This window comes from Eschrichtius robustus, chromosome 19 (assembly GCF_028021215.1).
Source record: "Eschrichtius robustus isolate mEscRob2 chromosome 19, mEscRob2.pri, whole genome shotgun sequence".
NCBI classification, from domain to species: Eukaryota; Metazoa; Chordata; class Mammalia; order Artiodactyla; family Eschrichtiidae; genus Eschrichtius; species Eschrichtius robustus.
In genome coordinates, this window is record NC_090842.1 from 24,423,266 (window position 1) to 24,437,201 (window position 13,936).

Consider the following 13,936-nt stretch of genomic DNA (forward strand, 5'->3'; position numbering starts at 1 on the left):
AGACTTCTTATCAAGCACACATGGAACATTTATAAAGATTTAACATATTTAAAAATAAAAATCAATCAGTAACTTCCATAACTACTACAAATATCACTCTGATCATAGTTTAATAAAACTGAAAATTATTTGAAAAAAAACCTGTAGAAATCAAATAAGTTTTGGGTTTTCCGCAAATCTATATCAAGTATTTGACATGATATTTGCATGTACCCTGGCTCAAGTTCAACCTGAAGGTTTGGTCAGGTGCTGTGTTAAGAGAAAGCCACAGCTCTACTAACTGTCCTTCACAATTCCTCCAGGTGGTTCCTTTATATTCCTAGCACATATAGCAAGCAGTGACCTGATCATCAATTTTTCCAACCCTACACTGAGATTCAAACTTCTAATGCTAAAAACGCATAATGAGTGAAATCTCAGAATATATCATTTTTGAAACATCAGTAAGTTACAGGTTATTAAGGAAGGATTTTTATCTCACTCCATTATGTTTGGGGGAAAAAAAGGGAGATTTCTTCTAGAATTTAACTAAGAGGATACTATGACAGATGCTTTCAAATAATGATAAGAAACTGACACTACTACTTTTTTTGAGTAGGTTTGATATTCTCATTTTCCTTCTAACTGAGATTGTGACAGAGCAATGTATAGCATGTTGAATACCCAGGTGGAAAATTACATCAAATGAATGGAAAATACATTGAGCTATCTATTCATTCCATCATTCAGAAAAGTACATTTACTACCAGCTACAGGTGAAGCACTCTGATAGATAATAGCCCCCGCAAATTTATTAAGACACAATTCTTGCCTCCCAGTAACTTATCATCTACTGAGAGAGACAAATTCGCAGACACGACATTTCAGTAAAATGAAATTAATATTATTGTGGACATATGGGTAAACTAAAAAAGAAAAGAAAAGAAAATGTGCTTGAGATGAAGAAGAAGTAAAGAGGTAAATAAAGAGATCAGTGCCTCACAAAGAAAGCAGGTGGAAATTTAGATGCAATTTTGGAGGTTAAGAGACAGTTTACTCAAATATACAAATGGGAAAGTGTATCTGTTAGCTATTTCTGCAACTCTGCTGCATAACATACAACCCATGACATACAACAGTAAGCATTTATTACTTCATGTGTATGTGGTTAAGCTGGGCCAATTCTCATGACCTCAGCTGAACACACCTATATATCTTCGGGTTGGCTTTGGGTGCTCTGATCCTGGCTGGGCCTGTCTGGGTGAGTTGGCTTCAAGCTGCAGAACTGGTTAGACTTGGCTCTTCACTGTGCATTCTTCAGATCTCATCCAAGTATGCATTCTGAGACACATGCTGAGAGGCAGCAGCTACATAGGGGAAGCACTTCTAACGTGGGCAGAAGGGCAAAAGAATGAGCAGAAGACTAGTGTCTCTTGGGTCTGAAGTGGGAGCTGGGAAATGGCACAGGGTCATTTCCTCCCACATTTCATGCTCCATAGTAAGTCATATGGACGATCTATTATCAATAGGATGGTAAAGTGAATTCATCCCACTCTGATGGATGATACTGAAAATTCTGTGACAAAGAGAATGTGCAATTCTGATATAGGGAGGAAAGGAAGAATGGGTAATAGATCATTCAATCGATAAGTATATTCCCAGCTCATATAATAGATGAGCCAGAATTATTTTTAAAACATATTATACATATATATTAAATATATAAATTATTAAAATATACTAAAAAGACTGCATTTATCTATGTTATTTTAGGGAATCTATAGTAGTTCCTTTAGGTTGGATGGGCACAGGGGACATTGCCAAAAAGTAAGAATAAAATCTGAGCTCTTTTTCCCCCAAATAAACATTTAATTTGCTTTTGAATTAATGTTTGTTTAATGATCAAATATGTTTTCTTTTTACTTATGGACTGTCATCTCTTACCCACAATTACAAATAGGTCTTATTATCTTATTCATCAGATTGGCATGCAGGAAACAGAATGTATTTTAACTTTTCAGTAGGTGGTGAATCCTTGCCCCATCCAGTTAGCATTAAAATTCTTATTAACAACAAAAAATTGCTGCATATAGATTTTTATCTTAAGATATGCTGTGGGGAAGACATGGGCATAAATTAGAAATGGAATGAAATAGAGTATTAGAATTTAGACAACTAACAATTTCTAGTATAGCAAACACTGCATGCTTTTTGTGAAATAAAAAATTCTGACATCTTTGCCCTTCATGAGTTGGTTTAAAATGACACATGATGAATGATGAAATATTTTAAACCAGGATAAATATCCTGTTTCATTCCATTTCCAATTTGCACCAATATCTCTCCCTTTGTATCTCTCAAAATGAAAATTCATGTGTACCAACCTGTGGAGAAAATTTTATTAACTCTAAAGAAAATATTAACTATTTGTGTCTGTGATTTAGGGAGTAAACATGACCCTGCAAAATTTTTCTTTTAATTGTTTTTTTACATCAAAATATTTGTATTTAAATGGAATTAATATTCAAAATAGAATCTTGCATTGCCATTGTTACAAAAACTCTTCATTTATAATAATAACTTAAAACTTTGATATTTGGAAATCTTAAAATATGTTATATTTGGAAGCTGCTAACACATTTTTTAAATCAGATGATTTATATAAGAAATCTTCAAAATAGTTAGCTAGGAGGGCAGTTCACTGTAGTGATGAAGAGTTTGGTTTCTGCTGTCCTTCATCTTCAAAGCCAGTATGAAGTCAAACCCTTCTCACACCTTGAATCTCTCTTATCTCCTTTTTTGTTGCATTCCTCCTGCCTTCCTCTTCTGCTTTTAAGGATTTATGTGATTACATTGACCTCACCCACATAATCAAAAAGATAATCTCCCTGTTTTAAAGTCAGCTGACTAGTGATCTTAATTCTATCTACAATTAGTAACCTTAATTCTACTCACAAAGTCTCTCTACAGCAGTAGCAAGATTAGTGTTTAAGAATGTTTTTTCAGGGTGAAGAATAGGGTCACTTTAGATTCTTTCTACCACACTGCCTCACAGGGTTCTTTTGGAAATTAAATGAAATACTACATATAAAATGTTTCATGCAGTGCCTGACCCATAGTAAAATCTCCATAAATAATAGCTGGTAACATTGCTGATTAATCAATAGCAAGTCTGATGTTTGGGTACATCTGCCTCATTCAGTCATCCTGTAAAGAGTGGACAAAGGGACTTCAAATTTTGAGGGCATGTGTGTAGATTTAGATTATTGCGATGATGAGAGTTGGTAATTCATATCAAACTTTTGAGTGAAGCTCTTATTTTAGACTTCCGAGTTCAGGTATGTCATTTTTTAAAAAGTGTTTCAATAAATAAGGAAGGCTGCAGATCTAGGCTACACATTTTTTTTGCCATGTGACCCTGGAAAATTTACCTTAGTCATCTCGGCCATCAGAGTTTTCAGCTATGAAATGGGCATAATAATACTTAGCGACATTATTTTTATTATTTTTTAAAATTTTATTTATTTATTTATTTTTGGCTGTGTTGGGTCTTCGTTTCTGTGCGGGGGCTTTCTCTAGTTGCGGCAAGTGGGGGCCACTCTTCATCGCGGTGCGCAGGCCTCTCACTATTGCGGCCTCTCCTGTTGCGGAGCACAGGCTCCAGACGCGCAGGCTCAGTAGTTGTGGCTCACGGGCCCAGTTGCTCCGCGGCATGTGGGATCTTCCCAGACCACGGCTCGAACCCGTGTCCCCTGCATGGGCAGGCAGATTCTTAACCACTGCACCACTAGGGAAGCCACAGCGACATTATTTTTAAAGGATAAGAAAAGTACTATGATATCTTCTAAATCATAAGTTTCAGTAAATGTGTGTCACCTCTCCCCTTATGCCCATTTCAAACACAGGTTTTTTGGGGTTTTTTTAAAAAAGATTTATGTATTATTTATTTATTTAGGCTGCATTGGGTCTTGGTTGCGACATGCGGGATCTTCTGTTGCAGTGTGCAAGCTTTTCGCTGCAATGTGTGGGCTTCTCTCTAGTTGTGGCATGCAGGTTTTTTTTTTTCTCTTCTCTCTCTCTAGTTGTGGTGCACGGGCTCCAGAGCGCATGGGCTCTGTAGTTTGCGGCGCGCAGGCTCTCTAGTTGAGGAGCCCATCAGAGTGGGATGAATTCACTTTACCATCCTATTGATAATAGATCGTCCATATGACTTGGTTTAGTCCATGATGTGCTTTCATTTTCTTAGTCTACAAAAGGTGATAATGATTCTTATCTTATAGGGACATTCGTGAATTAAATTAGAAAGCTCCATGATTTAGTGCTTAACAACTTTCCCCTTTAAAGAAGTGAAGAATTTTAAAGCATTTCAAAACCTTTTGATTGACACATTTCCATCTCTCAGGTCACTCATTAAGTAACACTAGTGTTCCAATTACTGTAATAAGAATGATTGTAAAATACAATTCTGTTTGGAAAATGTGCAGTTAGCTAAATTCCCAATAGCTGAGTCTTTACCACTGGGGGTTCACCTCCAGTGCTTTTGTTGGCAGCCTTTACTAAGCCTTTAGTTGGCAACATCTGAAAAGGCAGTGTCTTGCCCCTGCTATTTATTAAAATGTGTTATCTATATTTTAAAAGGAATGTTCTCTATCTGTGTACTTTGCTACTGGTAACAATGTGGTAGGCAAGGTCATGAAAGATTAGCTGGGATTTAAAATAATTTAATGTTTGACAATGATAATGAAATGTGTACTGTGTTGGATCTTTGCTTGTTAAACAGGGATAGTTTTTAATCGGGGAAGATTCATTCAAAAAATAATTATAACACCGAACCCTAAAACAAGAACATTGAAAGAGAAAAAAAAACGCGATTACTTTATCTATTGAAACATTTTACAGCTTTGGAGAATATATATATTCTCTCAATGGACTTAACCGCCAATGAGTGTGTGTGTGTGTATGTGTGTGTGTGTGTGTGTATAAGGATATATGCAAATTATTAGTAAATGTGTGTAAATTGTATATCTATAAGGAATACCATATATACATATATGTATATGATTAGTAATTATATATATACATGATGTATATATAAGTTATATGAAGTAAATGATATATAAGATATAAAAATAGCTAGTTATGCTATGTGTAAATTATATATATGTTATATATATACATAACTTATATGTATGTGTGCTTAATAAATGGTTACTATTATTATAAGATAATGACTTTTTAACATGTTATTTCTAAGACTGAAAGTTCTTTGAGGGAAGGGACTATAGGAAAGATATGTGTGTGTGTGCATGTGTGTGTGTGCGTGTGTGTGTGGTGGTAATATATAATCATATATATTTATATATGTAATAATATATACAATTAATATATATTATGTAATATGTATTATATAATCATATATATTTATAATCACATACATTGTATAATCGCATATAACATATATATAATTATTTCAATTCGGGGGAAATATTGAGCATCTATAGATGGCCAATAAACTGATCTCAAATAGACAATAAGCTGCTCTTTAGGGAGGGAATACAAAAGAAAACATGGAAACACACTTAGACTCTAACTAAACATGTGCTAGATAGTGCAGTAGGTGCTTTCAAATGAAATGACATGTATCTCCTCACTTAATAATCCTGCCAAAGCTATGAGATAAATACCATCCTAATTTGTTTGATTATACTAATAATTTCTATACTGAGCTTACTGGGTCAAAATGTATGAACATTTCTATGGTTCTTGCATGCAGTAATCTAATTTTCATAAGTCTCATAAAGAAAACACCAAAGAGGTATTTGTAATATGAGTTAGGTTATCCAGTGCTGTTCATTTCAAAGTTTTATTTCCTCTGAAACCCTGTTGTGTTATATTGATTCACTCTTAGATAGCAAGGGGTCTTTTCCCAAAGCTTTTGATTTTAAAAAAAGAACACTTTAATTACTAGTCATTCTCCTTTTACTAGTTGATATTGTCGAAGTAATTGGGTTTTATTCTATTTGAAGATACCTATGGGTAATGGTCAGGATAGTATACTTTACAGAGATTAGCAGGCAATAAACTGGCTTCTGTCTGGGCCTTCGAACCAAGGACGTCCCTGTTTAATCTAACAACCTGCTGTGTAGAAACTGTTTCCTGAGGTATTCTCACTTAAAAGTGGCATCCAAGAAATGTCTTTTTGAAGAACAGCACAGTTGTGTTTTTCTAAAATACCACTGCCTAAAATCCCTTCTCACAAGGGGTGTGGATGTCAATAAATGAGACTATCATAAGAAAAAAAAAAGGTCTTATTTTAGAAAAAAAATTATTCATATATTCAAAAAGCATGTCCTAGACCAGTGCTGAGACCAGAGGTACAGGAATGAAGAAGTGAAGAAACTGTGGTTCTTTCCCTCACGGAACTTGAAGTCTTATAAAAGAAATAGCATGTAAACAAGTCCTCCTGTCTTTAAACACTAATCACAGTGATCTATGGTGTTTGGTAATCATAATAAAAAAAGAGCAATCATTTATTAAGCGCATCATCTCTGCCACACACTGAATTAAATATTTACAAATATAATCTCATTGGATGCTCACAATAGCCTAATGTGGTAGGTGTACTATGATCATATCTTCCTGAGGGTTACCTGGGATGAGAGAGTTTGACTTGTCTGCCTGAAATAATGTGGAGGGGTGGAGACTCTGTTAGGAACTGAACTGTCCGACTACAGAGTCGGGGTACCTCATCACTATGCTGTATGGCTCAAAGAAGGATGGGATTATCTTTTATTTGGGTGGGCGGTGGGGGTTAGTGGTGTTTGGCAGGGGATGATATTCAAGGATTCACAAAAGAGTGATGTGTTAAACAAGCTGATTTAAAATGTAAAAAACATATGTTTTCCAAGCAGACTTGAACATGGGGAATTCCAGGACAAGAATACAGCACGTGCACAGACAGAGGGGCCTGAGAAATCACGGCTGGAAGAAGACAGAACGTTCTGCATGGCTGGAAATAAGCTGCAAAATGAGTAAGTGGCCTTATATGATTCTGCAAAGATAGTCATGTGACATAGCTAAAGCTTTTAGAGTGTAAATTGTCATTGGACTCCATGGAAGAAGTTAAAGCAAGAAGAGTTGTATGGCTGATTTAAGTTTCAGAAAGATGGCTCTTCAGAGGGATGGAGGGATTAGAGGGAGAGAACCTGAAAATGGCCATTCTGAGACAAAGGCTATTGAAAACGTCCAGGCAAGAAATTATGGACTAAGGCAGTAGTAATGGGATGGACAGGTCAGGTGAGATGAAGGACAACTTGATTGGAAGTGGGTGGATGAGGAAGAGAAGGGATTGAGGAGATTTCACATTTCTAGTTCAGGTGACTGGGTGAAAGGAGGCTCCACTGTAGGTGCAGCAGCATTGGAAGGCAGGGAGAAGAAGAATAGTGAGGACATTTTGCTTATATCTGACACTTAGTTACGTCAAATTATGGGGTTACTTCCCCAGAATGAAAACTGAAAGCTTTTAACCCATTTTATTTCCAAATTAACAGTAACTGAAGCCTCAGCATAGTAGTTTAGCAACCCACATATTTTTGAACCGTAACTAATAAAGCACTTTTTATCCAAGTCCTGTCTTCTACTCAGCACGTTGAAGAGCTACATCTAAATCTATAAGTTTGTCTACCATATTGGTTGCCTAGGGGAATCAACTACCAAACAAACAACAGCAACAACGAATATCCAGGGAACACATTTTTGCCTTCTTCTAGCACCCGGACCTTACTGGTGAATGACTTTCCCTTCTCACCATGACCTCTCTTATTGAGAAAATTGCCGGTCTACTCCTCGTATCCTTCCGTTCACTACTATAGTTCTGTTCCTTTTTCCTATCCATGTTAATTCACTTGATACTATTCTTCCTGCCACCAAGAACTTCTTACACAACAATTTTCTAAAGTTTATTAGGCATTAGTCTGTACACTGGCATTATATTCACCGTATATTGGCATTATATTTACTGGTTGACACATTAACTATTTAAAATATATATTACTTTTTTTTTTTTCATCTAAAAAACTTTCACTGAAGCTTTGAGAGTAGAAAACACAAACTTCATTAGGATTTGAAGATAAAGGTAAAGGATATGAGCTATTGAGGGTCCACTCTATGCCAGATACAGTGCTTCTATAACCATTTATTCTCCTAACTCATGCTGTGAGATTGGTTTAGTATCCACATTTTTAAGAAGAAGGCTATAATGTTTAATGAGGTTAAATACTTGTTAAACCTGCCACAAGTGGCTGGGATTCAACTCAATCTTGTGAGGAGATAAAAGACTGCTGCCTTCAGTTGCTTTCCCCTGGGTAGATGTTTAAAAAATCACTGTGTTTTCTAACCCCTGCATTCAGTTAGTTTCAAGGTCTTTTGTGTTAGATCTCAACAGTCTAAAGAACTGCCCCAGATGAAATGATCACTTTAGGACAAACATTCATTGCCCTGATTGTTTTACTAATATATTCTAAAGTGATCATTTCTCACTATGGAAAATACGATAAGGGTATTCACATTGTCCATGTTTATGGCTCCTCAGTGAAATTACAAATATTTGCAGAAGAGTTTTAAAGAAGACTTATAAGTGCTTTAAATATTTCCCTCTTTCGTGTCTAAGGAAAAATTATCCTTCCATCATATATCAACTACCTTGTCCTTTTTGACTGTATGGAATTTGAATATTGATGTACATGGAGGCAAGAGAGTTGAAATAAACATAGCAGCTCAAGTCATCCACATAATAAAATGCTGAACCAGAAAGTGAAGGAAGAGAGACAAAGGACTCTGTGAGTTGGATTTAATCACATTATGGATGTTCGGCGTAAGAGAAAGGAAAGGTTTCAGTGTGAGGGAAATATTGTGGGGAGATGGGTAAAGCAAATTTTCAATAACTTTTTAGAATCAGAGATTACTGTACGTCATTTAATTGTCTTATAACTATTTTTCATGCCAGATTAATATGTCTTTGATTGGCATCTTATGGAAAGGTGGCCACATATTTAGTGGGTTATACTGACTATATTCATATAAGATAGAATAAAGAAATGAGAAGCAGCCCTTAGATCTAAAGGCAAAACTTGAATTTTAATTCAGGTGCTACCCTGTTTTCTTTATGTGATATTAGAGGAGAAACCTTAACCTCAGGGTCTTCATTTTCATTCGCACAAAAAAGAGAGAAGAGTAATATTTTTCTTCTATATCCCAAAGACTAGCAATGTGAGAAATCCTGGCAAGGAGGAGCCATGGTCATGTTCATCAATCCAGCTAAGTAATGCAGGAATTTGCCAACCTCATAAATAATACTTTTCTAAAAATGTAGCCAAAATTCAAAACTGCAAATTGTAAATATTAGAATTACAAATTATTATGGTAATTCTATTTTCAGAGAACTAAAACGTGATATTATATCACTGATTTTACCTTTATTTCAGATGCAATTTTCAATAACATAATATGAGCTTTTCTTATAATGTCCTTAATTTTGCTCTTTTGTTTCAAAATCAAACATATGGATAGCTGGCTTATGAGTGTCCAGCTAACTATTGACATATATTGCTTTTGATGTGCATTTTAATATTGTCTATCTTGCTTTTAATTTCATTACACTTTTTGACACTCCATTTTATCATTACTATAGGTACTTTTCCCTGTTGCCCACTGTTTTTATAAATCAGGCAAATTCAATAAATATTCAAGTAGTTGCACAAACTGGCATGCTGCTGATGTGGATGGTGACAGCAGGTAGACACACTATGTGGGAAAATGAGATAGTTCATCAGCTGATGAGCAAAAGCCAAAATCTGGTGTAAGAAGGGGAGTTCAGGGTTCCAACACACATCAATGGCAAGTGTTTTGAAAATTAAAGCTCTGCAAATGAAAGATTAGACTATATATGTGTATGCAGAGAAAATAAAGATTAGAAGAAGAGATAAAGCCTCTTCATGACAAGCTTTCCAAGAGGGGATGCAGTAGGGTCAGGAAAACTTTCCAGAACAAAGAGAATATACAAAAGAATTGCAGAGTTTCAGAAGCTCGGAGTAGGAGCAATTTCTTCGTGAGTGAAATTATTAAGAGGGCGATGTAAGAGAAAGTTTTGATACACATTTCAAGAAGTTTCAGTATACATCTGGATAAAATTTCATTTGAGAGAAATAAGGATATCTATGGGAATGGTAGATTCCGAGGCGTGTCTTACAGATAATTAAGAGAAAAATAGCTTGGGGCCAGACAAGGAGGATTTCTGTGCCCCTTAGGACACTCTTCCTTCCCTTTTCATTCAATTCTTTATAATCCATAAGTTTCTTAAAAGCAGAAACTTTGAATTACTTTCCAGTATATGAATATTCCAGTATCTCCGGAATCAAAAAGCAATATGAATTGATTCTAAGAAAAAACCAAAAAGGAAAAAAAAAAAGCACTCTTTATTCAAGCAGATTTTGGATAGTACCCCTTATAATACCTGTCATCTCTTACCTTCAAACTTCAAACTCTCTCCCTCCCGATACGCCACCCTGGTCAGTTCTGGCTAAAGTTTTGATGATTGGCTCAATCGTTACAGAGGCTCATTTTTCCTCTTTCCCAAACTAGTAATATGATAAAGAAATTTTGAGTCTCATGTTGTCTGTAAGAAAAAGTGATATAGCCCGTTCCAACCGTTTTTTAAAAACCTGAGAATATCAGTGTCTTATTGTTACAGAGGGAATAGAAAAACAGTCAAAAAAATGAAAATTCTTTCTGTGTTCAATTTTGAGACAACTGAACATGGACACAATAGGAAATGTAATAAAAAATTATATAAACTCTTTGGAGCCTCGAAAGATTAAATTTTTCAATAGACCATCTACTGAACCTGTTTAGATTATTGTCTGTGAACTCCCAACTTCCAAATTGTAAGTTTGTTGTTTCTCTGTTTGCATTTTCTTTTTAATTTTTGGGTGATGTGCCAAAGGGAAAAGCACTGGGAAGAAAAATCAATAAAACATAGTTATAGTTTTGAACTATCCAAATTAATCCTGGGATTTTAAACAAGCCACTCAAATTCTTTGATCTTCAGTTTTTTAATTTATAATTTAAAAAACTGAACAAAATAGTTGTATATCATTGTAAGGTGGAAAGTAATCTATCTACCTTTATTTAGTTAAATATAGAAAATTTTTAAAAATTTATTTATTCCTCTGCTAGTTATATCCACATGTAGTGAAATTCCAACATACACATCTCTCCAATGTACTGAGGAATCTCAACCTCCCCAGACCAGAATTTTAGATTATTCTGTAGGTGCATGGAATTTTCTATATCAGTGCACTGACGGTTAGTGTGTCCAATCAGGCTGTGTCCAATCAGGCTATGTCCACGAATCTGGCACAGGGAGCCAATTCGATATAGTGGGTCCAGTATATCCTGCCCTGGCCTTTCTCTCTGGTGAACAGTAAAGGTGCCTTTTCTCTTTTCCGTACCTCAACCCAGGAGCCGAAGGCCTCTCTTCAATTATCTTGAGTCAACAGTGCTGATGTGCATCTGTTAACTGTACTCATTTCCATCAGTACTTCCCTGTGACTCCTTTCCACTCAAGGACAGCTACACTGTCCCCCTCCTCCCAGGAATGGGCCTCTTGAGCAAGCCCACTAGTCATCATCAACAGAATAGACAAGATTGAATAAAACTTTGGTTACCAAGTAAACACTTGGTGGAGGAAATAGTCATTCATCAAAGATGGTTAGCAGTGGGTGAAGAGACTGGAGAGTGGAGGGAATTCTACTGTCTCCAGAAGGCCAGAGACTTTGGCAGTTATTTTTGTCTGTTTAACCAAGCATTGCCAAGTGACACACATACAAGCAAATCTTCTAGCTGGTTAAGGTTTGAAATAGTGTGGCAGCGGCTATATCTTCCATTGTTTATGCCTGCTATGAACTAGCTTTCACTGATAAGTTGACTAATATTTGGTATAAATAGCTCCATCTTTCTCACTTAGACTGGCTATTAAAGCTACTTTTGTAGAATATTTTGAAATTTTAAGATTGACTCAATGAGCATAAGTTCCCAGAAAATCTATACAACTTTATGGTTCCCCAGAACGTAATAGTCTGTGATCTTCAGAATAGAAAACCAAGATCTCTAGAGCATAAATGTATCATCAGAGACAATGATCTCATTTGCTATTCTGGAAAATTAACACGTGTTAGATTCTGAGATCTAGCTCCCTCTTTTCACCAAAATTTCTTGAAATCTAATAAACTGAGACAGCTTGTAAAAAATTATTTTGGGGGGTGGAGGGCTGACTTCACTCATTCTGCTTTGAAGTGGTCAGCAATGTATTATATCTACTGTAGAAGTGATCCTAAGATGCCCTAAAGATCACATGATCTTCTTTGACTACATTAGTCATAGCTGTTAGGACCAAGGAGACTAATACATAGGCAGGGCTAAGATAAAACATATATATCTCTTAATAATTTTTTTTCTGACAAAGTGAGTTCTATTTCGGGAATAGAACAATAATCCTTAGGAAACATGTTACTATGTTAATATATGTCACCATTTTTTCTGCTGAAAACTACACAATGTTGTTGAAAGAAATCAAAGAAGATCTAAATAAGCGAGGAGACATACTGTGTTCAATGAAGGGAAAACACACACAGTGAAGATGTCAATTCTTCCTAAACTGATATACAGGTTTAACACAGTTCATATCAAAATCCCAGCAATTTTTTGTGGACATAGACAAGATTATTTTAAAACTTATATAGAAAGTGAAAGGATTTAGAATAGCTAAAACAATTTTGAAAAGGAAGAATAAACTAGGAGGAAATCAGTCTACCCAATTCCAAGAATAGTTGTACAGCTACATTAGTAGAGTATGGAATTGGTGGAGGAATTGGTGGAAGGATAGACAAAGACATCAATGGAATAGAATTTTGAAACCCAGAAATAGACACATACTCTTAATAATTTGAATTAAAAGAGAAATGCTCCTGAATCAATCAGATGATGGTGGTCTTTTGAAGGAGTGAAGTCTGGAATGGAGCAGCCAAGTTCTTCTTATTCAAGCAGAGGAAGCCAGAGTCGTAGAAAGCAGAAAAGAGGAGAGATCAGAAACTTTGGAGGTTAGGAGCAACAGAGAGAAAGGGAGAGAAAAACGGAGAAGAAAGAGAATTTTTGACTTCTTGTTTCTGTAAGTTTCAGCTGCTTCTGGAGACTCCTTTTTCTTTCCAATTAACCCATTTTATCTTTGCGCTAATTAGAAAAGACATCTTATTGTTGTGGTTGTTGTCCCAGGCTACCCGCAACCACTTACAAAGACAGATAAACAACTTAGAACAATTCAGCAAACTAAACAGTTCAAGGATAATAATGCACTGAGGTTTGCTGAGAGTTTCAGGCTTGCAAGACAAGCCTTCATGCTTCTGTGCAGAAAATGATAGAACAGCAATCTCCAAGGCAATAACCGGAGGCAAAGGTACATGACTTTCAGATTTAGGATAAAATTTAGAATTCTGAGATGGCATATTTGAGGCAATAAACACTAATGCTTTATGGACACCAGCAAGGGGTGTCCATGTGCCTAAGAGTCTTAGGTGTTCATGTGCCTAAGAGTCTCACTGACTAGGACTGGATACCAGGTCTAAGGCTAAATCATCCAGGGCAAGTCACTTAACCTCTTCAACATTTAGTTAGTTAAATGGAAATAATAACAACAGCTATTCCACAGGAGAGCTGTAATGATCAACATACAGCAGAACACTCTAAATGATATGCTGAATATTCGAAAGTGGTTTAGTGGTGTTAACATTGGTTGTGTTTTAGTTTTTATTATCTGTCACTTGGAAGGGTTTTAGAGAAGGTCTATAGATGAAGACACTAAAATGCCATTTGTTAAAATTTTGCAAATGTATAAGATGTTCTTTGT